This window comes from Coptis chinensis, chromosome 3 (genome assembly GCF_015680905.1).
Source record: "Coptis chinensis isolate HL-2020 chromosome 3, ASM1568090v1, whole genome shotgun sequence".
In the NCBI taxonomy this organism is placed as follows: domain Eukaryota; kingdom Viridiplantae; phylum Streptophyta; class Magnoliopsida; order Ranunculales; family Ranunculaceae; genus Coptis; species Coptis chinensis.
This window is the reverse complement of record NC_141458.1, coordinates 53706144-53714297: the sequence shown is the minus strand read 5'-3', so window position 1 is coordinate 53714297 and position 8154 is coordinate 53706144. Positions and strand designations below refer to the sequence as shown.

General features: G+C 34.9%; 1 long non-coding RNA gene across 2 annotated transcripts; it reads right to left on the bottom strand.

Moving 5' to 3' along the window:
* Positions 1-165: 165 nt before the first annotated feature.
* LOC147510019 (uncharacterized) lies at positions 166-3964 on the bottom strand. Of its 2 annotated transcripts, XR_015218680.1 has the most exons (4): positions 2903-3964; positions 2661-2796; positions 2177-2272; positions 166-1029 (listed from the first exon to the last, which is right to left on the bottom strand). It is a non-coding gene; the product is annotated as an uncharacterized LOC147510019 (long non-coding RNA). The 2 variants fall into 2 exon arrangements; XR_015218679.1 differs by lacking the exon at positions 166-1029 and having other exon boundaries at positions 1702-2272.
* Between the last annotated feature and the right edge of the window lie 4190 nt (positions 3965-8154).

Genomic DNA, 8154 nt, shown 5'->3' with positions numbered 1-8154 from the left:
TTGCCAAAACTAGCAAATAATTTATAGTTCTAAAAAAGATTAGCAACGCTATAAAGCGTAGCAAAAGGTTAACATTTGCTACAAATATTGGGTGTAGCAAAATGTTTTGTAGCAAAAAGTCTCATTTCTTATAGTGGAGGCGGAATCAAACATAATATTTTCTTAAAAAAAAAACCTGTTGAAGTTTGGTTTGAAGAAGGGGAGAGATTATTATTGGAAAAAAAACTGAAAAAAGAAGGGGCGAGATTTTATTTGGGTTTTGGGAAGAAGATGATAACCTTTAAAAAGACTTGGACTTTGGGCGTGATATTGTAATTTTTAATTCCTTTTGAATTATTCTATACCAAAAAATTTTAGCTATAGAATATTGTAATGATTCAAATTTGGATGAAAAGACATATAATTATAATATAATTATATGTCTTTTCATCAATATTATAATATTATAACTAACAAAAAAACAAACTAAAATCTTATATTGAACAAACAAACAAACAAAAAAACAAAAAGAATCACAGTACATGCTCAAGCAAAAAAAGCAAATGAAAATCTTGGATTATTTCATATCGTTATCTAACAGATTAATCTCCATGGAGAGGAAGAGTTTTATTAGGGTTTAGGAAAGAGGTATGATGAATTTGATGTGTTTTTTTGTTTGATTCTATGTAAAAATTCTAATTCTGTCTTTCTATTTTTTTTCGTAATTAATCTAAAAATGGAACTTTAAGTCATTACTTGACAAAAACAAAAATGATGCTACGGAAATTAAAGGAGAACATATCTTTAGTTCATACCGAATTCCACTTATTAAAAGAGGATGTTGGTGCCATTTCTCAAAAATAAATCTGGGAAATTAAGTTTGGAATTATGTGTACAATGCATATGATGCATGGTCAAATATTTCATCAATGAGTCACCATTTAAGTGCTTTTAAAGAAATCTCAATAATTCATTGTCCGAAGGACTATGCTTTTTCAGTCTATAGAGTAATTGAACCTTTTCAAATACATCAATTGAACTTATAGAAGTCTAGAAGGAAAAAAAAAAAACAAAATAAAAAAACTATTCAAAATACAGTTAATAGTCTAAGAGTTTAAATAATTGACAAATATTATATAGAATTGGGGTTTCTTATGAAAGTATCGCCACCACCAAAGCCTAGCATATTCCTAACCATGTCAATTTCTCTAGCTAGGTATTGAGTAGCATTCATTGATATTATTCTTTCCATCTGAACAGATTTGCTTCATTTAGCAGTGGTACCATACTGTAAAGCGATGGCATTTATGAATCTTGCAATCATTATTACCAAAGTTTGCATTTGATTCAAGGAACAGATCCAATATGTGTCATACTAAACAGTATTAAACTGAAAGAAGTAAGGCTAAAAGCTCTAAGCAAGTGCACAATCTGACAATCATCGCAAACAATGCCTTCATGACTAAATACTCTCAAAGGCAGGAGGACGACTTCTATGCAGATAGAATCTAGGGAGACAGAAAAAAAAAATAGAATGGAGGAAATGAGGAAATGAATTCTATCACTTGGTGCGAAAAGAAAACTCTAGAAACCGTAGTTAATTACCTATATATGACGGATCACATTTCTGAGTTGAAGACTGAGTTTACTTTTGTTTAGAGTGTAATAAGCATGTAGATTTTTTGGCAGGAATTTGTGTTTCTTATGTTCCTTCTTTGTTGGTTTTTGGTCCTCTTCTAGATAGTGAGCTCGATGTACTGATAGAGGAGGATGCAATTGGGACTCAATATGTAAAATTATCTTAATGAATACAGGTAGGGGTCTGTCTAACCATTGCTTATTTCTTAAAAAAAGAGGTATGATGCATGATAGTTTTCGACCCAGCCCAAGAAACCATGAGTCGTGATCTTGGGAGGTCTGAAAGTTTCAGATGCTAAATACACTTTTTAAAATGAAAGAGTTGGAAGAACAAAATGAAGTAAGAGTATACTGAGATCCCCACCAGTTGAGAAGAACTCAATAATCGGTAAAGCTTATTAAGATAATTATGTTTCCAAATAACAAAGTGGTCTTTCTCACTTCGCGAGTTCACAATCTTTTTAATTCAATCAAGAATTTACAATATCTTTAATTCAACCCCATAACTCATATACATATATAAGTACAAATTATATTACTACAAAAGAAGAATGCATACCTGGTCTCTAATCTCTTCCCCGACTTTGCGAATAAAAAGCGCCTCAGATTCAAGTATAGGAAAATCAACCTCTTCAAATCTGAACAATCGAGAAACCTTAATTAACAAACAAATAAAAATCCATCAATATATGCTAATGGAGTGGATTTCATATCTTGTACCCCTACTGTGTATAAACTTAAACTATGAAGCCATGATGATGTACAGGAAGAGGAATCTAGAAGTCGGGATCCCCCGCCTCCTTGAGAATGGAATCAAAATGTTCCTATATGCTGAAGAGTATTAGCACATATGCAACTGGCTTGGTAAGATTTTTTCTTCGTCCAAGGTTGGCTCCTCAGTTGATTATCTAATTTATTCAGATGCATCATGTATAGTCTAATCAGAAAGAGTTTTCTGGATCACTCTATTCCAATTCTAGTTCATGGTGCAGAAGCCAATTTCTAAAATTTCACAAAATAAAGTGATAGTTTGCAATATTTACCGATATTTTGTTCTGCTGTGCCACTTTGGTCAGATTTTTAGCTCCTTAAATGCAGAACATTTTGCATTTTTGCCCTACCTGAGCTGAGTTATCCTTAACCAACTGGAATACCTGCAGTCATACTGTCCTAGCCAATCTAGATGTCAATCCCACAAAAAGAACACAGATTATGGTATGCCCCTAATTACTTTCTTAAAGGAATTTTGGATTAAATTTTACAGGCCTGTTAATTACTGTCTTACCAGACCATGAATCAGTACATAACTCCATATCACCATACGAGTAAAGTTAAGTGAGATAACCCATTCAGCAAGCAGCGTCATTGAATGGCACTTGACCAAATACTATGTATTGGCAAGCCAAGAACTGAAGAGTGTACGCACTTTGCAGTGACAAAATACACATCAAGAATTCAAGATAAAGAAGATCACCAGAAAAGAGTAGTGGAATTATTTTGATGCCGACACTACAACATTGAAACCAAATGAATTCGGGGCATCAATCATTCAGAATGTCAATCAGCCAATGCCAAGCAAAGCAAAACCCAATATATATGGACAATGTCATTTGTGATACAGTCATGCCCAAGTCCTTAAAACTGCAAGTATGACTAATCCCACAATTCTTGACCCACACTTCATTCATACCTAAATTCTCTTTACCAAACCTGGCAGCCCAAAATGCATTAGTATTGCCTTCATACAAACCAACAATGTCATCGGCATCAATTTCAGGCAAGACCCATTCTTTGTATTTCCAAACACTTGATCCGTAAGGCCAAGTAGTCTTCCCACGCGAGTTAAACAATGTTTTCCAATACTGGGCATCGAACTTCTTCAAAGCTTCTATATTATACTTGATGTCGTCGAGTGAGTAAGACTGATTGCAAGAGGGATCAGCATTAAAGGGGACAAATCTGGCCGAGAAGGCATGGTTATCCGAAGAGATTGATGGAGAAGCTCTCTCCCTCTCTAAATTGCATTGGTTCTCTTGTTTTTCTCTTCTTTTTCTTATACGAAGAAAGTCTGTTGTGGTTTGAAGGTGAGAAGAGTTTAGGGTTGAAGAAATATTTCGATTGGTTTTCTGTTTGATTTGTTAAAGTAACAAATCTAGAGACGGGTATAGATTAGAATTTGAGGAGGTCATAATAATATAATAATAAATTAGGGAGATTTAAACAAATTTAGGGAGGTATTTCTAATTATTAGAGCCTCCTTTTTTTTAGGGACCACTAATATTGCTTGGTGTGCAAAATGGAGCGATATGGTGAGGAGAGAGAATATGCGCGAGCTTTTATATATATACTAGCCATTTTGCCCCGCCCATGGCGGGGATTATTTATTTAATATTGAAAAAACCTGTTTATTATTTGTTTGTTTTATTGGAAGATATTTGGTTACTGAGATTCCAATAACTCATTCTTTGTGATAATCGTTACAAACTGTTGAAAATATGAAATAATCCATGTTACAAAACATAAGAGCTGGAGATCAAAGAATAAGGTCATTGACCATTGATGCCTCTATGACTTTTATCATCTCGCCTCATCACTTGTTACTCAAACTAATAGCGCCAACAAGTTTATCTTTTATATCTGGCAGCAAGCAAGCTCACTTCTCCCTTTCTTTGGTTGTGCAATTAGTTATCCATTTGGAAGAGGGTGTTTCTCACCGAGGATTTGAAATTTCTTGCAATCAAAGCATTCCCTTCTCGAAACAATTGAATCAGAACTCGTAGAGATCCCGCAAGGAGAAGTACACATCAACTCTACTCCATTCATATTGTGTTCCAACTCAATTGGTGAAGATCGCCTCATAGGCGATAAAAAATAACTTTGTTTCCAAAGAGCCCTTACATGTTTTCGAGGAGCTCAAACAAATTTGTAGTTCTTTGGTTGTAATGCCCTTGGAAGTATTACGGACACTCACACTACTTAATGGCTATCATTGCGCATTACCGGGGAAGAGACCCTCAAGATCCTACAAAACAAATGAAACTAAATCAATATCGCGAAAGTACAAAATATATAAATTAAGAGCTATATGATTGAAAACTGGTGATCTTGTATTGAGTGAATCATATTTTGTTCTCTCAAGTACATGCTTGTCAATTCCTCTGTCAAGAAAGTTTCCACATAGATCTATGCTTCTTAGGTGTTCTATTCTATTTATGTTTTGCCTATTAGGTTCTCCTTTAGGAATAAGAGTGCATTTGAAAAATGGGGAGTAGTCAGCGACTCCCACAATGCCATACTATAAGAAAAAAAAATAAATTGATATAACTTGGCCATGTGCAACTTAAACCAATAATTGCCCCATTTAGAAATGTATATGAGAATGATAATGTATGCAATGACCTCTTGACAGCATAGACAATGTTGAACAATTAACCCATTGCACCCACTTATTAACACCAAATCAAGATTCTATAGTTAAACTACTCGAAAGTAGTGGAAGAGGAACTCAACACACCCCTCATTCTCCTACGACCAAGTTGTTTCTTACTCGGGGTCCAATGTGAATCGAAAATCATCTCCAAATGACTTAATAATCCCTCTTAACTCGTTTATTCATTACAATCGTTTCTTCTTTCTTACAAAGTATTTCACTAATGTTATCAACAGACAACAAATTAAATCTCCTAAATCATCCATCTTTGATATGGAGCACTCTTGATATTGTGGTGCAGGGTGTAAGACAAAGTGTGTATCCAAATGAGACCCCCAAAAAAAGTCCGCGGTAGGTTTTCAATAAGTTGTGTACTTTCGAATTGGAAAATTTATATCTAACAGCTTTTCTTAAATCAGCCACCGCTAACTTAGTTTTTCTTGTACATAAACATTTCCCGGATACAATCCGTGATAGTGATTGGACTGTCCCAATTGTGGAAACGTTAATTTCTCTTTTCGTGAACCTGTTTGCAACATCGCTATTGGGTGGTACAATGTCATCTATCTCGGGGAGCATAAGTTGCCGATGAAGCATTTTTATCAATATGCAAACTCTTCTCGGTGTATGTTCCCGAAGTACTTCGCCTTGATGTGAATTTTCCCAAAAAGGAGACATAAGGAGTCACCGTTAAGGAGAATTCTACCTTCAATTTGATCCATGGTTATAGGAATGGGAATTTTTTTAATTGCATCGTTGTTCTTATACAATTCTTGTAGCTCCTTAAAAATTCATGGACGGTGTCAAGTTCGGATGCTCCCAAAGATGCGGATCAGAAGTGTGTTTTGTCCAAGCTGACTTGGCGAAATTTGTCCCTTAGACGGGGATGAAGACCTTCTATATTTTTTTCATAGTGTATTCAATCACCATGTCCATATGTTCTCACGCCAAATTTGTACCTTGAAGCTTTTTGAATGAGTTCAAGGGAGTCCTTTCGCTCATGATCATCGGATCTTGGCCACTTCTCGTGGTTGCCCATTCCAGGGATTACCTTTTCTCAATTCAGAGTTCCACGGGCTTCAACGCATCTATAGGCAATGCAGAAATATTTATCGGTGTCCAAGTTCTACCCTTTAATCGCCGAATTTTCCAATATCTATCAAGTGCTAAACACTGGACCGGAGAACCCCTGCTCATTGACAATACCTCAATGTGATTTTTCTCCATAAGATGCTCAATATGCAATCTATCATTAGCAAATAGCTTACTACACTCACTATTCTATCAATTTCCACAGTTAAAACTTGAAAGGTATCATAATGCTACCATGCCATTAACAAACAGATACCCAAATCTCTAAAAGCCCATCAAATAAAATAGAAATATTTTTAGCAAAATTCTGTAGAGTGTAGGATAGATTCATGATTCATTCATCTAAAGTGTAGAAACCTGATTAAGTTTGCCTTGGTTGTTGAACTTTGAAACCATGCAGATGCGGATTTTGTAAGGCCTCTTCCAGCAAAATGGCTCAATCATCCTCCTTGATTGTCTCATTTCCCAATTCAACCAAATTGACATTTGAATGACTGTACCTTTTCATCCTCTTCATTGGAGAATTTCGTTCTTATTTAGCAATAGAGCTCCTTCTCCACCTTACATTCAATCATGAGCCACCAAGGCTACGCCGCCTCTGGTTTACATCAACTATATTCTCTTTTTGAATAGCAAAAGACATTGCATTGATGAACACTATCGTGAATCAATGAATTGAATAACCAAATTATGTTGGCTAAAATACCTATTTATTTCTTTCCAATATTATATATGCAACAATGTATCATTCGAACCGGTTATCTATAAGGTAAAATTAACTTAAAAATCCCTTTGTATACTCCTCTATTCCAAAACAAATTCACTTGTAAGGTCCATTCAATGTAAAAGGATCTTTAACTATGTCAACAGTTACGTTAATTTCTTTCCCTAACCCATTTCAACTCCCTAACTAATTTATAGGCCCTCTCAAGTGCTAGAATCGGGCATAACATCAATGTCAATTATAATGATATGATATAGTCATTTAAAAACCTCATAAAAGGGACAAAAAGTCAATCAATCAGATTTCTTTTCTAATTGGTACATATAATAATATATTGCATATCGTACTAACATGTGATATATTAACATGAATGATGCACACACATAAAATAAAAAGTAAAAAAATGAAGCAAAAGCAATACCAACAATACTTGCTTGAGTCCCGTGAAGTTTATCAAAGAGTGAGCTCCCTCAAAGTTTGTTTATGCACCAAGATTATCATTATTATGACAATTTTCATAGCAAATCCTAATTCAACCAAGTAAACTTCAAGACCTAACATGAATTCCACCTATAAGACATTGACACGTCAAATGTCCGTTAACCAACTTCCAATGAAAATATGTAGATATATTTCCTTTAATAGGGATAACTAATCAAATTACTTGCATGACGACATTAAAATTAAAAGAAAACACGAAGCCAAGTTAGTCAAATGCACCTCTCGTTACCCAAATAAGTTGTTTGACACTGTGTTGAGATAATCGAATCCATGAATGTTGAAGAGGATGCCTTGGCTGAGCTGTCCGAGGTCGGAAGAAGCATCCAATTGGAATTAGGTATCTTGAAAAATAATGCAACTATCCAAAATCCCGACTCACATAACCTTGATTTCTACACCTTTATAGTCAAGTGAACATCAACAATGTCGGGTTCATGCCATTGTTCATACTACATTATAAAAATGAATCGTCTAAATTAGCCATACCTTAACGACGTCGAAGAAGATGCGGGCGGATTGAAGATGATTAATTTACATGCATATTTTTTTAGAGAGGAGGTGACCCTAAAAGTTTTGGGGTTTCGATGATATTTTTCGGTTGAAGGTTTTTTGTTTTTGAGGATTAAGTAGTTGGAGGCGTTGGGAACGATTTTCTATTTCGGTGAAGGTTTTTCATTTTTGAGGATTAAGTAGTGTAGTTTGAGGCGACGGGTTTTGAATCATTTTTTGTGTTTTAATGTTCCGTAGGTATATCACGAATCATAATTTTGATTGGCGTGTAATTGTTTTC